Raw genomic sequence first — 17,816 nt, 5'->3', positions numbered from 1 at the left:
TGATCTATAACAGTCTGGCTTGCTTAGGCTTATGTATTTAAAACCCTATGCTTGGTATAGCCTATGCTTGGTATAGCCTTTGTTCTACATTTTTTTTCCAAGATGCAGAAACATCTTTAGCATATGTTAAGAATAATGGTCAAAAATAATGGAGCAAGGATTTCCTAATCATAGTAAATTGAAGGAGTTTGGATAAAGAATCAATTCCATAAATTAGGGATTCTAGAGGCTAAAATTAGTGGTATTCATGATTTAGAGAACAAAAGTTACTATTAAAACATTGTGCATAAAATGCTTCCACCACTAATCCATATTCTATGATGATGAGAGAAATGAGGTGAAATAGAAGATTAATGAAAAAATCAATGGTAATTTCTGTCTTCTTACTAAATAAGAGTCGATTTGTATCATCACTATTAGCATCTAAGTATAAATGGGAATAAGATCAGGTCTAGAGGGAAAAGTTGTGTTGAATTTTATGGCTCAATGTAGACAAAACGTAGTGCTTAATTCTGCAGCTTTCCACTTATGTTGTGGCCACACACTATTTTTTCCATCTCCAGACTGATATTCGTCAAACTCCTTCTATACATCAAGAAAAAAAAAATACTGCAGAAATATATTTCTTATTTAATTTCTACTATTCTTTTAAATGGTGGTTTGCAGAATGCATCTGGGTGTACAGCTAATGACCCATGAGCAATAAGCAACTGTTTAAGTAAAATGCACTATGAAAAAGCTTTTACCAAACAGCATTTTAATATTTTAAATAGATTTTCCATTGCAGGCTCTTTGTAACTGGATTAGTTCTCTGATGTGTTCTGACAGAGCTGTGGTTAGGGATACTCCATTAACTTTGTCTGTCATCTTATTTTCCCTAGTATCCAGCAGAACACCCTTATATTTCATAATTTGTATTGCTATCAGTGCTGATTTGTAAATGTGCAAATTATAATTAACAGTGGCTACTACTTCTATTAAATATTAAATCATTCTTGCAGCTTATATTTTCCACAGCAGATGGAGCCCTGTGGTATGCAAATAGACCTTCCTTACATTGTCAGCAATTTTTAACCTATATTTTAGTTTAAAGAATACATTTTTTTTCTGTTTGCTTTATGTTTTCTATAGCATTTAGGTTAATATTTATTTACTGCAGATTTTCTTTCTACCAATAAGAATTTCACGGACTATTACATCCCAGCACTGTGGTTTTGTTTCCCTTCATTAATAGCTCCTTAATCATCTAGCTTGCTTATAAGTGTGAGAGCTTGTTATTTGTACGGATACTGCAGTATTGCATAAGAAGCATTTAGTTGTATTTTAATATATACAACAGAAGCAAAAATGTTGGGTACACCATCGTAGGTTTTAATTTGAAATCCAATCTATGTGCACATTTTTTCCCCCAGAATAAGCAAACACATTTAAGGTTTTATATTGTGTCTTAAACATTCTATTAAATGTCATCAGCCGATTCAGGAAAATGTATTGCAAAAATATTAGAGAAGTATAAAATGTGTAAATGTAATAGATGCTTGGGACATGGAGAGGAATGTAAAAGTCCAACATTTATCAGGTAACCATAAACCACTAAGAAACATTGATAGAAAGTAACATTCTTATGATATATAGTATCTTAAGCATGAACTCTTATTTCTAGTATTTATTGCAGTGCTGTTGTATTAAAAAACACTAATCCAGAATTATTGCAACCTTTCCTAACCGTGGATTCCTAGAGTATGAATATTTTGGTTGTGGAGTGAGTTCTAACTTTCTTAACAATGAAAGGATATATACTCTTTAAACCCGCTGGAATCAGAAGGTTGTTTCCTTGACAGGTTTTTAATGGCAAGTTAAGACTGCCGGGGAAACCATAGAACTCAAAGGCATTAACTGACAAATTAAGCAAAGAGTAATGAAAACTTCGATGTGTTGGAATCATCATTCATTGAACTGTAATTGCCTTAGCAGCAGAAAATTAAATTGTAACAAGTAAGGGTCTTGACACTTCCCGCAATTTCTTTAAAAAAAAAAAAAAAGTTTGTGCCTGCCATGGAGGATAAACAGCAGTCACATGAAATACTGGATGTGAGTCTTCTTAATTAATTTTATTTATTTTTTGGAATCAACCCTTCAGTAAGATATGCAAGATTATTTTAACAGTTTGCTTTCTGAACACTGAAAATTTGGGTCTGTAGCAGATGATGCACTTATAAATAGGGTCACGTTCAAGGTTATAGGGCCTGTTGGCTTATGGAAACAAGTAGAAATGACTTTCTCCATATCCTGGGGGGAGGAAGAATACTCAGGAATAGGAGGGATAATTTTTGTCAGATTTTTGCCTTTGGAGGTGACAGTTAAGGGTCTAGTTGAAACTTACTAATTCATTTGTGACTGGCCAGTGAAAGTAATCTCCAAGTAGCAGTTTTTTCTTCCAAGAAAAGGAATATCTTGGTGGTGGTGGTGGTTGTTTTTAAGAGGTATGAATGCTAGAGAGCATACAGGATACTCAGAAAGAAAAACCTATCTCTCTTTTTCTGTGGATATCCTGTAGGAGTCAAAATAGAGTCCACAGGCTTTATAAAACAACGTTTTGGATTAATTGAAAGTTACAGTTACGGAACCCATGAGAACAGCCTGACCAGCCTCTCCGTGAACTGTAGAGAGTGTGAATTTCCCAGCAGATCATGCTTCAGCTTTGGGTGGGAAGCAGTGATAAATGTTTGAGTGGGAAAATATGTGTCTGAGTTACAGCATCTGCTTTCATTACTTAGTTTTCAAGAGGACATTGTGAGTCAAAGAAATGAGTGGGTTTTATCCTGGAAAAGATCCAGGGGAAACTAGATCTTTTTAAGACAAAGGAAGAGCTAATTTCTGGAACGGTGGACAAGACTGACTGGGGTGCGGTCTCATCATGTTGGTCAGTGGTGAAGTCTGCTCATTTGGGAGCAGCGTCCTCCCTCAGCACCACGGAGCCTTGTTCGGAGGTTGGGGTTAACTTATTTTAAAACTTCTCATTAAAACCTTCCAAAACGAGGTACCCTAAGAGAATGCCTTTGCCTCAGGAAGCTGTACTTAATGGGGATCTCCTGAAGAGAAGGCCTCCATGGGACATTTATAAAAGCCTGGATGAAGGAGCATAATGGGAACATGGAGAACAAAAAGGAAATGGGTGTGCAATTGCAGATTTTAAGTTTAGGGAAGACTCTCCATAAAGGGACTGAGTCTCAAGGTCAGCTAATGTCATTAATGATTCATAAACCACTAGGTTCAGAGGGGATTTGTATATTATTCAAATACTTTGTAAGTTTCCATAGCTTTAAAAAAATATAAGACCTAGTACAATAGTGACAAATACAGTATGTGTTAATATCCATAGGAAAATCTGTCCTAGCAATGGAGACAGTCAGACTAGTTTTTATCCCTTCTTTGTTCATGGGCAAAGGCTAAGGGTGGTGGCTGGGCTGGAGTGGATAAAGAGGGGGAAAAGGGGATATTTCTGGATAAACCAGATGAAAGGCTGCTTTGTGTTGTTTTGACTTAGAATGCCTGTGGTTGGCTTTGGGGACCTCCTACTATCAGTAACTTCTCATATTTGCTAAAGTCAGTGTCCTTTTTGGACATCACTTCCTTTCCCATGGTATCTTTGTATCTTCAGCCACCAATACCTACAAAACCAGGTTGAGGTCTCCTGGCTTCCTGTGAAAGCTCCAATATTTAAGATCTGTTATCATGGCCACCATGAGGCTAAAGTATAAAGTGGACAATGTGGAATTCACAGTTCATTCCCATTTTGTTGGATCCTTCTTCCAGTAAGATTTCCCCTCACCTCCTTCAAGGAGCCCAAGTACAACTGTCCTCCTTACCCTAACCAACTTCTTCTTGGCCTCCTCTAAGTATATAATTTCTGTGGCCTATGTCCTCAGTGCCTTGTTAGGCTTATTTAATCTTGTAAATTAAGTAAGATGCTATTAACTGATAAGTGTCTTTGGATAACATTTGCCTTTTGATAGAAATTTTACTCACATGGGCCAGGAGACCCTATGCTAAGACCAGCAGGACACAGACATCCTTTGTTTTCCTTCCAGTCATCAGTTTAACTACTTTGACTATGAGCAGCTTTGGCCTTCTCCGTAAAATCCTGAGATTGTGTAAGGCCCCCAAACCAGTGCCTTCTTTAAAAGCAAATCAGTGAAATAAACATCAGTCTTTTAGCACATGCCCCAGTGTAATGGTTGTCCAGGATTTGTGAACTTACACAAACCTAGTCTTAGGCTTAATAGAAAGTAAACAGTAAATCTACATAAATTACCCTGTAGGGGATCTAGCTTTGCAATAAATGTAAACTCTCCTTGACCTCTTCATATTCCTCATGTTCCATTTGAATTTTTTATGGATTTGCTTTTGAAGACTCTGAGTGCATTTGTTGTAGATGCACATGTGCTCTGGAAAGCTTGACTTGATAGAAACTCCATGCAAAGAGCTTTGTTTCCAGTGGGATGCAAAATGCTGTAGACACTATATAAATTTTGAGGATGTGCAATATGCATTAGTGTAGTAAAGGCTCTGAGAAGTCCTGTAGTGAAAAAGCCTGTTTGAATTTTTTTAACTCAGCATTTCCTAAAGGCATATTTTGTGCACAACATTCTGGGAACTAGTTTGCCAATTAGCACAATTGTGGAGGATGGGGCAGGGCATGATGCTGTGAACATCTGCTTGTACTCTATTTTAGTGGAAGCGAAGGGAGGAAAATGTTTTGGAAGGTGATATAAGTAAGCAGCACCAGTAAACACATCCATTTGCTTTGAACTCCTTCATTTATTCATTAAGAATTTATTAGACATTAACCATATAAACAATGCTGAACCAGGAGTTGGGGGTCTTCCCTAAAAAAAGAAAAACTAATCCATGTTGGGAAACATTTATATAATGAGAGTATTCTAGATTGCACTTATGTGAATGAATCAATGATCAGGGTGAGAAGATATCTTCCAGTGGTTGAGTCTTGACTTTTTAGGGCTTGCAGAGAGTACTAGATGCTGATAAATCCTGATTCATCTAAGCTGCATTTTATGTAGACCTCCAGACTCTGTAAAGAACATCTAGACAAAAAAGATCGCTTCAGAGACCTTTCAATCTAATCTGTTAAGATTTTGAGCTGGAAGCGATATGTCCTTTCTCTGATATTGGGGAAAGAGCACAGGGCTTGGTCTCAGAGCACTTAGGTTTGAATCCTGCTTCCATCCTACATAGTCTTGTGTTTGGCTCTATCCCTAATCTTGCCAAGGCAGACACTGAAAATCCAGTACTTAATATTTTCCTGGGGTGAATCTGGGAGGATTCCGAGAGGATCTAATAAAAACAATTCTGTCCTTCAAAAAGTGTAAATGTTTGTTAAATGTTAGGTATTGTTTTTATTATTCTTGCTTTTATTATTCTTGATCTAATCCAAATAATTTACAAAGCATTGTCTTAAATACTTTCTAGTTATTTTCTCGCTTAACCTTTCCAACAACCCTAAGTGTTACATACTGTAATTGTTCCATTTTATAGATGAGAAAACTGAGGCTTCCAGAATTTAATAAGTAAAACGTATATAAATTTTCAGTGTGTTAGATCTGTGCCATGTTCAACAACTTTGGGATTTTTTAAATTTAGTTAATAATATCAAGCACCTAGTATGGCCTGTGTGTTGTTTCAAGTTCTGTTTGTACAGTAGTGAACCAAATGGACTAAAATTTTTCCGTGTGGAATTTAAATTCTAATGAGGAAGAGAGACCTTAAACATCATAAATATCTAAACTATATAGAATGTCAGAAGGTGATGAGTGCTATGGAGGAAAAAAATAGAATAGGATAAGGGATAATTGGGACTGTGGGGAGAGGGGATGAAATAATTTTAAATAAGTAGCACAGAGTTGCCTATTGAGATGGTGGCTGTTGAACAGAGATTTGAAGGAGATAAGGGAGTGGGTCGTTTGGACATTGAAGAGAGGAAGGCTCTGGTTAGAGGGGACTGATAGTGCCAAGGTCCTGAGGTACGAAAATGTTGGTCATGTTTGAGAAACAGTGTGTACAGTGGAACTGAAGTAAAGTGAGCAGGGGTGAGAGGTAAGAAATTCATCAGAGAGGACAGATCGTGTAGGTGCCTATAAACCACTGCCAGGGCTTTGGCTTGTACTCTTCATAGAGTGGGAGATAGGGGCGAATTTGGAGCAGAGGAAGGACATGATTGGATTTATATTTTAAAAGGATTGCTTTGGCCATCTTATTGAGAATACACTATAGGGGTTAAAGGTGGAAGCAGGGAGATCAAAACCTGTTCGTTCCTGATACAGAATGGAGTGAATTGGAATGTGCTTCCAAATCTCATTTGGTGTATATTAAACTCAGTTAGTTCATTTTCCATATAGCAAAATGAGTAAGCTGGGGAGGCCTGTTTGAACACCTATTTATCTTGGCCAAATACTTTCTTCTAGCATCTTGAAGTCATTTATTTGGTCATGTTGGTGCTATAACCAAAATGAGTTTTTCTATAATAGTGACATAAATCCTGGACTTCCAATAGAAGATTGGATTAAATAGGATTTTTTGGGAGGTTGGTGGGTGGTATATTCCAACTATTCTTATCAAAACTAGTATAATTTCTAGTATAGACTGGGTAGTGGTTTGGAACATCATCTATCCAGATAGCGTCTAATGGTAGAATATAGGATTAATAGTGGAATATTATTAGAAACCCATATCTACCATGCAGAATTAGGATGAGGACCATGATCTTTTGAAGAAAAATCATGGAATAAGTCATGGAATACTGACACAATGGGAATTTGAATTCATTTCATGTAACCATTGGTATTACCCAGTTCCCTAACCTTCAGATCCATACAACTGAGCCTGCGTGAGGAATTTGATGCTGTTATTCTTACAGAACTGATAGAACGGGAAATCCCATAAACTGTAGTAAGCTCATTTATTGATATTTGAGTAACTTTATGAACCATGCTTGGGTTAATGATAGGGCAGAAGTGCCATTAAAGCAGAATACTATTAGTTAATCCACTGGTGACATGCGTTAGTGATACTAGAAAAATTGTATAGTAGTGAGGACTTTTGTAGTGTTTATCCCCCTAGTAAGATTTGTAGGTGTTTTACATGAACTTAATTTTCTCCCTTCACCCTCAGTGAATGACTCCGATCCCTTTAACCTACCAGGAGACACACGCAAGAAGGCTTTCTGTTAATGAAACGTGACTGCCGTGTTTTCTCTCAAAATGCAGTACAGTTACTTTGGAATTACAAGTCTACTGTGTGACCAAGAAGCATCCTCAGTTGAGATACCGATTGCACAGTTTATTGGAAATGTGAATCATACTTCCTTTATTTACTCCAGGGTTCATGGTTGGGAGTAGAAGTGCAGCAGAAAGAGAAGACTGTTCAAGAAAGCATTGGATTAATCTGAGGTCCTTCCCTTTCGTATCTGATTTATCTTTTGCCGAGAATTGGCCAGTGCCTTCATGGCAGATATGCTCAGGAAATGACAGTCATTTACCTGTTAGAAATATCTGTGGTGCTCACCTTGATAGCATGTGTACAGAGGAAATTAGCATGGCCCCTGTGAAAACAAATTCATGAAGCATTTCATATTTTTAAGATAAACTTATGGTGATAATCATCTTGTAATAGTTACATATGTCAAATCATTACATTGTACACCTTAAAATCCAATGTTATATGTCAATTATATCTCAATAAAACTGGAAAAAAAGGAGAAATATTTGTGTTTGGAGGCTGGAGAGAGGGCCAAAAGGTCAGAGAAGACAGTCCCATCTTTGGAGACTGTAGTCAGGAATTTAGCAAGCAATTGAAAACGCAAAAAGCTGTAGTAAGCACATGTGTAGGTACCTGAAATCTGGCATCCTTTTAAAACAAAGTGGTTACGAGGGTGTAAATGTTAGTATTCCATTGCTATCCCTGCCACCACAAATCTACAGCCTACTATTTTCCTACCATACATTTCCTAATGATGCTTCTGTTGATAGAAAGCCCCAGTCATTTTTTATTAATGGATGCTGTGACTTCTTCCCACTCTCTTTCCATTGGCACAGCATTTACTGATTAAGGATGCTGGGTGAGTCAGAATATTCCTTGCATAATGATTGGTTACTTGGAATGGGTACCAGCTCTTCCTTTGTGATAAAGAACAGTGTATATAAATAAGGGTAGGAGATTTTCTTGATGTTCAAGGTCTTTGGTGTCTGAGTTACAGACTATAAATTTCCTGGGCCACATTCTAGATGCAAAACTTCCACTGAAGTCAACAGAAGTTTTGTAAAAAGAAATAAAAGAAAATAAAAATAAATTAATGGCAGGAAAATGCACTATTATTTATTATTTCTTTTTGACTGCTCTGAAGATAATTTGGTGCATAAAGTATTGAAGAAATTTTGGGTTTTTCCAGTGACTCATTTTCATGCAAATGTTTATCACATTTCTGGGTATTGTTTTCCTCTATCATATGTATTTCCATCTTCCATGGGTAAATCAACATCTTCATCCATATTGCACATTCAGCGGCTGTAAATTCAGCCTGTATTCTCATTAAATGTTACAAATATGTGATTTTCATTTATGATTTTAGCGGGTGTTTCTGAAATTTCCACAGCAGCATCTGGCCAGGAAATAGTGTCTGTGAATCAGAATTACTACACCTAATTTTATTTTTCTTCTGTCTACTCATTTCTCTAATCCTTTCCTAGCAAACAGGAGACAATGTGGATTCTTCTGTATCCTAATTCTCAGAGACCCCCCTCATATACAGACCTTAGGTTTGATTTTGCCTTTCCTGTTATACATGGTTCAGGGAACAATGGAAGCAAATCCTGAGTCCCCGCCCTTTCCTCTCTGCCAGCAGTCACTTCTAAGCCACCACCGTGGTTTAATCAGACCAGTGCAAGCACTTCCTAAGAAGTTTCTCACTATGTTCAGCTTCAGCCCCTTCTAATCTCTTGATACTGCTGTTAGAATGATCTTTTAAAAATGTGGAGATGATTCTGCATCTCTCTGCTTAAAACCCTTCTTGGGGCGCCTGGGTGGCGCAGTCGGTTAAGCGTCCGACTTCAGCCAGGTCACGATCTCGCGGTCCGTGAGTTCGAGCCCCGCGTCAGGCTCTGGGCTGACGGCTCGGAGCCTGGAGCCTGTTTCCGATTCTGTGTCTCCCTCTCTCTCTGCCCCTCCCCCGTTCATGCTCTGTCTCTCTCTGTCCCAAAAATAAATTAAAAAAAAAAAAATAGAAAAAAAAAAAAACGTTGAAAAAAACCCTTCTTTTGTCCTTAGGACAAAGACCATGGGCCTGGCCCATGGAGTGCTTCCTCCTCTGGTCCTGACTTGCCTCTGAGGACACTTGACACGCCCCCCCCCCCCGCCGGGCCCCATCTTTGTGCTCCAACCACAGGCCTGGAATTCAGACCCCCACATCATCGCTTTCTTCACCTCTGGGCCCTCGTACATGCTCTTCACTTCACTTGGCAGGTTCCACTAAACCTGCTCCTGAATGTATCCTGCTCATTCTTCAGCTTAAGCTCCCCTCTTCTGAGCAGTTCCTCTTACTGCCATTGATTGGCTCTGTATTCCCACAGGATCCTACGCTTGACCTTTCAAAATAGCCATCACTCCTGTGGCTTTTTGTTTAACACCTACCTTCCCCACTAGACTGCACTCTTTGTGAGGCCAGTGACCATATCTGCATCGGTACTACTCTCTCCCCAGCACCTTGCACATAAAAGGTGTTTGGGGAGCTAATGAGTATGTAACAAATGTTTGCTGATATCACTTGAGAACTAATTCCACTACTGACCTCAGTGACTCTCTTCTGTCATTGGATGCATGTTAGTCTCTTTCCAAGGAGACCATGGGATGTTCTTCTTCTGAAATTGCACAGATACTCACTGTCCTTTATCATTCCTCTCTTGGAGCTTCTTCCTGATGCTACTTTTCAGTCTAGGAGCCCAGTTTGCTTTGGAGTGACTTAAACATCTCTTGGTGAGTGGGAGATCACTAGCCTCAGAGATGAGAGGCTTGAATTTGAATTCACCTATGATATTTGTTGGGGTTTTAACTCTGGGCAAACTGTTTAATCTCTCTGGTTATTATTCCCCTAGGCCCCAAAATGAGAGGAATAGACTGGACTGAATATATGGGCATCTCTGTGACCCTAAGAAGCCATTTTGTGTACTTTAAAGAAGATTTAGACAATTGTGCTGGAGTATACAGAAGATAAAATGATTGAAAGGTGAACAAATGGCAATTCAGCATATCTTCCTATAGGGAATACTAGATTTTGACGTAGAGAGGGCTGAGGACAGGGTGTCTGTTTTCCTCTAGCATGTGCCCTCCTCCCCATTGCTCTGTGATTCACAGCAGCCCATGCAGTTCTGGCTCAGAGAGAGCTGATGGTGGACATACATGAAACATGCTCTTACATGGATTAGTGGCAAGCCAGGGTAGTATATGGCTACATGGTGGAGGTTGTGGGGTGATTTGATGAAGTGTGGTTAATGCATAATTAATGAAAAGGCATAGGATTTATAATTAGACTGATCAGGGTTTAGATTCCAGCTGCATCATCATATTGTGCGTGTGTGTGTGTGTGTGTGAGAGAGAGAGAGATCCAAGGCAATTAATTTGATTTCTATGAGTCTCTGTTTCCTCCTCTGCACATTTATGATAGTAACTATGTCATAGAGTTGTTTAAGGATTTTTAAAAGACAATATCTATGAGTTATTTGTGTCCATTTAGCATGCCTTCTGTCTTCTGATAACAGCATTCTCTTATAGAGGAGCCATCCTCTCTACTTAGATCATGACTGTGATATAAAGGCTGCCAGTCAAGCAGTGATTGGTTCCTGTATGGAAGTCTACTCCCAATATCCCCGGAGTGAGGGATCTGTTGATGAACTGAGCCTGAGAAATCAGAATATGGTCCTGGATCTTTGAAAATGAGTATAAGGTGAGGCTTTCTGGTGGTAAAGGTGAGAAAATGCAGACTCAGAAGTTTCTGACAGCTGGGGTCCTGGCTTCTCAGAGGCTTCTGATTGGCAGAAGACTTGGATGGAGTTGAGGTAACAGAGAGGAAAGATCCAGGTACCATAACATCTTTCCTTGTTGCCATTCCCAATTATACTTTTCTTTTCCCTTGTCATCTGAGTCAGTAAATTTACCTTTTTGCCTAAGCCATCTCAAATTGCATGCCTGTAATTTACATATCAAAGAGTCAAGGACTAGTAGAGTAGCATACTACAGATCCTGAGGGGACTTCAGTTCTCTTCTCCACACAAATATTATCTTATTTATTTATTTATTTATTTATTTATTTATTTATTTATTTTTGTTTCCTCTCAGGATAGTCCCAGGCATTATGGATTGAAATAAGAGTTTCTATAATCTGAATTCCAAGTTTTTAATCTATTAGGAATCTCTCCTTTTACTTTTCCCCCAAAGATTTAACTACTAATCTAAACAATGTTTTTTATACTTTGGGGGCTTTAAAAATATGTGGATATTTAAATATGCTAATGTATATTATTATATAATGTATATTATTGCAGAGTATAAAACTGGTATAATTTCTAGGTGATGATTTGGTAATAAGTATCCAAAAGTTTTGTTTATACTTTTTTACTCATGAATTCCATTTTTGGTATTCTATCCTGTGGCAACAAGCCTGCATATGAACAATGCTATATGTATACATTTATTTATTGTAGCTTAATTTGTAAGGATGAAGATAAAATTACTTAACGCTCAAATCTTAGGGGTTATTTAAGTGCCATGCAGCCTTTAGGTAATTTTTATAATATTTGATGACACGAGAAAACTCTGATAGATTTTTCAGAAAAAAATAAAGGCCAGAAAATGGTGTATATGATTCTGATTTGCAATATGCACGTATGCTCACACACACGTGTGTGTGTGTGTGTGTGTGTTCACAGCTATATAGCAAAAATACCAACAATGGTTTTTCCCTAGGCAGTTGCATTACTTAGTGTAAGGAAGACATTGCAATTGATTCCCCAGCATCCATCCCATTATTCCCTCCCCACTTCTATACCATGTGCAGCAGCCATGCAATTTGGTGAGGTTGACCTTCACCTTGAGTTCCATGGGTGGTCCATCATTGTGTGAAATCAATCAGTACGATCCTATCTCTCTAGTTGTGGTTATTGGGTTAGTGGTGGACACATAATCTAGGCATGAACCATTTAGTGGAAAGCATTATCTTGGCATTAATGTCTAGTTCAGAGATAGGCACATAATTTCATTGGATCTAGTCAGAAAGAGTTGAAAGACTATTAGTTGGATAGGAGGCACCCTGTCTCTCTCCCTGATATGGATAAGGACACCTAGAGTTCTAGGTAATATTGGAAGAGATTTTGTGACCTTAGAGGGAAGCTAGCCTTGGGTAAACTGTGTGATGCATACAGGACAGAACAGAGGTGTAATGAGATCTTTTATGTGCTGGCATTGTCACGTCTCTGAATCATAACACTAAAGTCTGCCCTAATTTTAGAATGAACTAACATATTACCTAATTAATTAGGCTAGGTGGCATTGAGGCTTTCATCACATGAAAATAAAACAGATCAGACTTAAGTGGTTTTCATTTTTTAATGTTTTCCATTATTTTTAAAGATTTTTTTTCATCGAGCACATATTAGTTTTATAATTTAAAAAGATTACTTATTATGAAAATTGCCATTAGCTAAAAACTGGCAAAGGCCCATTAAGTCAGTGTGTATTCTTCTCTCCTTTCTCACTCTCCCCCTTTTGAACCTCTTTCAGTTCTTTTCCCCAAATTCCCACAAGAGCCAGAGAAGCCAAAAAAATGTCAAAATTTTGTCACTTCATTAATTAGGAGACTTGAACTGGGGGAGGCACAACCTACATTCTGTGAAATTGATTGGCAAGTGACTGGCAGGGCTACCTTCTTGCTAACAGGGCAATGGCAGAGATGAGATGATCACCACTGTTTATCAGCATGTGGTAAATATATGGAAATGCAGGAGGATTCACAGGGACACTGGTTATCATATGCTGACCAAAGAACCTCCAAAGCCAGGCGCTAGAACTCCCTTGCCAAATTTGGCAGTGTGGTCAAAGGAAGAAACCCCAGGAGCAATGTGGATTGCAAAATCCGAAGTAAATTTAGCCTCGACATATATTCACATCTAATGAGTTGCAGTCAAATCAAATTGGCTAGAATTTGTAAGGCATGACATGTTGGAGAGGGTACTTTCTGAGGGCGGTGAGCCTGCGGCAAATGGTGAGAATAGAGAGAAGTAGCTCAAAATTCTGTTGGGAAGATAATTCAGAAGTGGACCTAGAGAGGAACAAGGGAGTCAGTGGCCAAGCATCTTTAAGATACCGAGTGGACAGCTGTAGTAAATGCTGCCTTGGTGAAGAAGAATGCTCCCTGATAGGGGTGCCATCATTGGATGGATTCTATCTCTATTTCCCTATACCCCATTGCTCCTGGTTCCAGATTATATACACTATGGGGCTGCCATTAACTAGATGTGAGATCTTAGGCCAGCCACTTAACCTCTCTGTCCTTGAGTTTTCTCACCTGTAAAAGGTCTGTGAGGCAGTCCCAAGTACTTCAAAGGACTCTGCATGCTCTATAGTTGGTCCATCCTTCCGCCCGTCTGCACAAATCAGCCAATGAGGAAAGCTTTGAAAGCCAGGACACTCTGCAATGCAGTGTTGACTCCCTGCTGGCCAGGAAGGCATCCTCCCAAAGTGCTGCTCTCAGGGAGGCAGGGGGCTTTTGAAGTTGATGCTGCTCTCCTTGCAGCTGCTCTGCAGAGGGGAAAAAAACCTGGATTTTAAAGAAGCAAATGGTCTTGTTTTTTTTTTTTTTTAAACAAAATTAACTCACAGCTGCAAGCAGCACAATGAAAGCACATTTTAAAATAATCAGATGCTTTTGGGGCCTCCTTCTGCTCCCAGAACAACTTCAGTCCGAGCTGCTCCGGGCTGCCTGTCAAGGCTGCAGCCTCGGGCGCCAAATGTCCAGGGGTGAAGTGGGGCCTAAAGCTGTTGGTGTCAGAAAAGAGGCCGCAAGTTTTATGATCTTGGGGACCCTAAAGGCCTCAGCTGTTTGTTTTGTTTGTTCTGTTCTAATTAGGATGCATTATATATATTTGAAAGGCATCTGACAGCTAATAGGTTGTTTTTAAAGGGTAATTTTATTAAACACTTTTAAAAAATATTTGGAGATCTTTTACATTTCATTTAATCAATTAATCTTTATTTTATATTGGTAATGCATTGTGAGCCCATGCAGTCCCTGAAAGGTGCTTGAGATGACCAAGGTCTAAAATCATGGTGGTTTCTGAATTTCCACCTATGCTTGGTACACTGATTTCTAGATAAGGATGCTACGTGTTTAGAGGGTAGTTTACAATACTCTGCTCCACCATGATGTGTCTGCATGTGAATTTCTGCATGTTGTTTAAGCTGCTTAATGAGATATTTAACACATGGGAGAAGCCAACTTTGTCAAAGAGAATTAAGATCTTCATCATGAGGAGCTGAAGGCCAAGAATCCCCCTGATATGGGTAGAGCTGGGTGCAGGGACTTATAGTCAGGTGACCTCAGGGCAAGTCCCTTCAGGGACATCTATTAGTGGTGTGACCCTAAGCAAGGCCCTGCATCTTCTAGATTTCTTGCCTGCACAGAGGAGATAACGATCACTACCTTATCTAAAGTCATGAGGCCGAAAGAGGAGTTTATATATATAGTGAGCATACTGTCTGCTGATATTAAGAGTCTGGCCTGACAAACTTTTATTGAGCATGTATTGTGTTTTCAATAAATGCTTCCTTTTCTTTATTTGAAAGCAGATTTAGCTGTCGAATCTTAAGACTGAATGGGTTTTGTATCTTCTGAAGATTGACAGAAGAGATGTATGACAAATGAAGAGCAATGCTGGGTAAAAGGAGGTTTTCACCTCAAGATTAAAAATATCACTAAGTTCAAAAAAGTTTTTATATAAATTAAGGGATGCTCCATATTTAGTAAGTTTTAAAGGAAAAAAACTAGGAAAAAAATTCAAACAGGTTTAATCTCTTAAGAGTGCAACTTTCAAAGTAATCCATGTTTACAGCAGAGTCAGGAACCTGGCTATGATCGAAAGACCATTCCTTTGTTCTCATTATAATTAATAATGATGATGCTATCTTATTTTGGATTTTGAAGACAGCCAGACTATTACTGTCATAATGAAGACTATTGGGTGGAACCCATTCACATTAAGGCCTGGGCCTGCCTTGCTTTAATTTGACAGTGGTAGTAACAATGATAATGATAATGTCACAGCTGTTCTAAGCTCTGTACATATAATAACTCACGTATACGAATAACAACCCTTGTGGTGGTTAGTTTCCTGTCCCCTTTTACAAATGAAGAAAGAAACTGAGACAGTTTTTAAATGACTTGTCCCAGATCATACAGCTTAGTGGTAGAGGCAGGATTTGAAGAAAGGCAATTGGCTCTAGAGCCCCCACTTCACCCACTTACTATGCAATCATTTATTTAACTGTGAGTTCCATGTTGTCACAAGCTATCTTGAATTCTGATAGGTCATCTTAAATACTTAATCTGGGTTACATAGTTATAGTTTGGAACAAATATTTTCCTTAACGTTTATGGTGGTGGTTCCAATTGGTATCTAGGGGAAGGTATATTTAGGAATTTACTATATTCTTCTATGCATATGGACTTAGAAGCACAATGACTAATGAGTCATGTCACATAAACACTGAAAGAACAAAGTAACTGAGGATTGGGGAATACATGCCTATGTATATCAAAAATAAAATCTAATAAACCATTCTATTCCTAAATATCTTTCAAATCCATTTCCTCTACCCAGTCCTGACTCAGAGAGCCTCATCACTTTCTCCTCCAGCATTGCAATAGTCTCCTTCTTGGTTGCTCTGCTTTTATTTATTAAAAAAATTTTTTTTAACATTTATTTATTCCTGAGAGAGATGCAGAGTGTGGCGGGGGAGGGGCAGAGAGAGAGAGAGAGAGAGAGAGAGAGAGAATCTGTAGCAGGCTCCAGGCTCTGAGCTGTCAGCACAGAGCCTGATGCGGGGCTTGAACTCACAAGCTGTGAGATCATGACCCGAGCTGAAGTCGGACGATTAACGGACTGAGCCACCCAGGCGCCCCTGGTTGCTCTTCCTTTTACTACCTTCCATTTTATTTTGCATATTCTTTCCATGTGATTGTGATGACAGAATAATTACCTCATTGCTGTTGCTGAGAACCTTCCTCTGATTTTTTTACCTCCACATATCAAACTTGAACTCTTCAGGATGACCTATAAGGCCTTCCACAAAATCATTTGCCTAGTTTTCCAGCCCTTTCTTCCTTGATACACTGTGCCTTTCATGCTTGGCTCTTTCAAGCATGTGGAATGCCTTTTCTGCTCTTGTCTGCTGGGAGAAATCCAGTGAATGCTTTCAGACTGAATTTAACCATCACCTCATTGGAGAACCTCTTTTGACCACCTCCTTACTTGTCTCTCAGAAAAATTCTATCACCTCTGTGCTCCCCCTTACACTTTATACAAACATTTAGTATAGTCTTTCCAGGGGTGTTTTATAATTCTTGAACTACCTGTCAATCTTTCTCACTGGAGGGAGGGCTCTGTAAGGTAGTGGTTGTGTCTTCATGTTCTATCTATCTAATGCAGTGTGTGACACAGAAAACGTATTCAATAAATGATTGTAGATGGAGGAATGAATGGATTAACAAATGATGGAACAAATTATATCCTTCAAATAAGAGAATTCTGGAAGTTTTCTCTAAGTTTCTTTAATGAACTCACTTAAACATCCATTCAGTTGGAATAGAACATATAACGTGGACTAGATGGCACAAAGTCTGGGGTCTACTCCTAGACGGTCTCTAATTGGTCCGGTGGCCTCGGACAGATCGCTTAACCTATCAGTGATTCAGTGTCTTCATCCAGAAGACAAGGATACGTATATAAAACCCTTCAAAGTTGCCGTTAGGATTGGATAAAAATAATTCATGGTCAAATGCTTTTGAAAAATACAGATAATAAGGCATTTCAGCAAAGCTTCTAATGATCAGATTTCTTATGGCTAATTCTATGTCAGGGAGGTGTAACATATATTTTTCGTGTTTCTTATCTCGTGGTCATCTGCTTGTCCCTTTACTTGCACTGGGTCATTGAAGATACTCTAGTAGGTTCTTTTTAATAGGTCAGTATGTTCACCAGAGCCTTGAATTGCAAAGGAATCTTAGAAAATATAGTACATGTTCAATACAAAAAGAGCATGCCTGTATTAGACCATCAAAAGTCAAAGGCATAATTTGAAATGATGAACGTATCCATTTTAAGTTACACATTACTTTGCATAGTTAATATCACCGTAATTAGTCATAGTTCCTATAATTTATTGAAAAAGATGCTCATCCCCTCTAGTGTACTGCAGTGATGAATGTTGGGAGAGCAACTTTGGAAGCTGGAATCAAGAAAATGAGTAACAGTTGGAGAATTAGCATGTAAATCAATAATACCCTTTCTTCATTTTGAATCCAGGATTTTCATGACACACTGCAAAATCACAGAGCCCCACAAGTTAGAGCTGTCACTGCACCCCACAGAACTAGGCAGACCGCTTCAACTGTAGGAAATGTTTAAAATCCTCTCAAACATTTGAGTAAATCTCTAGTAAATATTTAAACTCTGTATAACTAGTCACAAATAAATTAA

This window comes from Herpailurus yagouaroundi, unplaced genomic scaffold (assembly GCF_014898765.1).
Source record: "Herpailurus yagouaroundi ecotype Mexico unplaced genomic scaffold, PumYag 77, whole genome shotgun sequence".
Lineage (NCBI taxonomy): Eukaryota > Metazoa > Chordata > Mammalia > Carnivora > Felidae > Herpailurus > Herpailurus yagouaroundi.
This window is presented reverse-complemented; position numbering follows the sequence as displayed.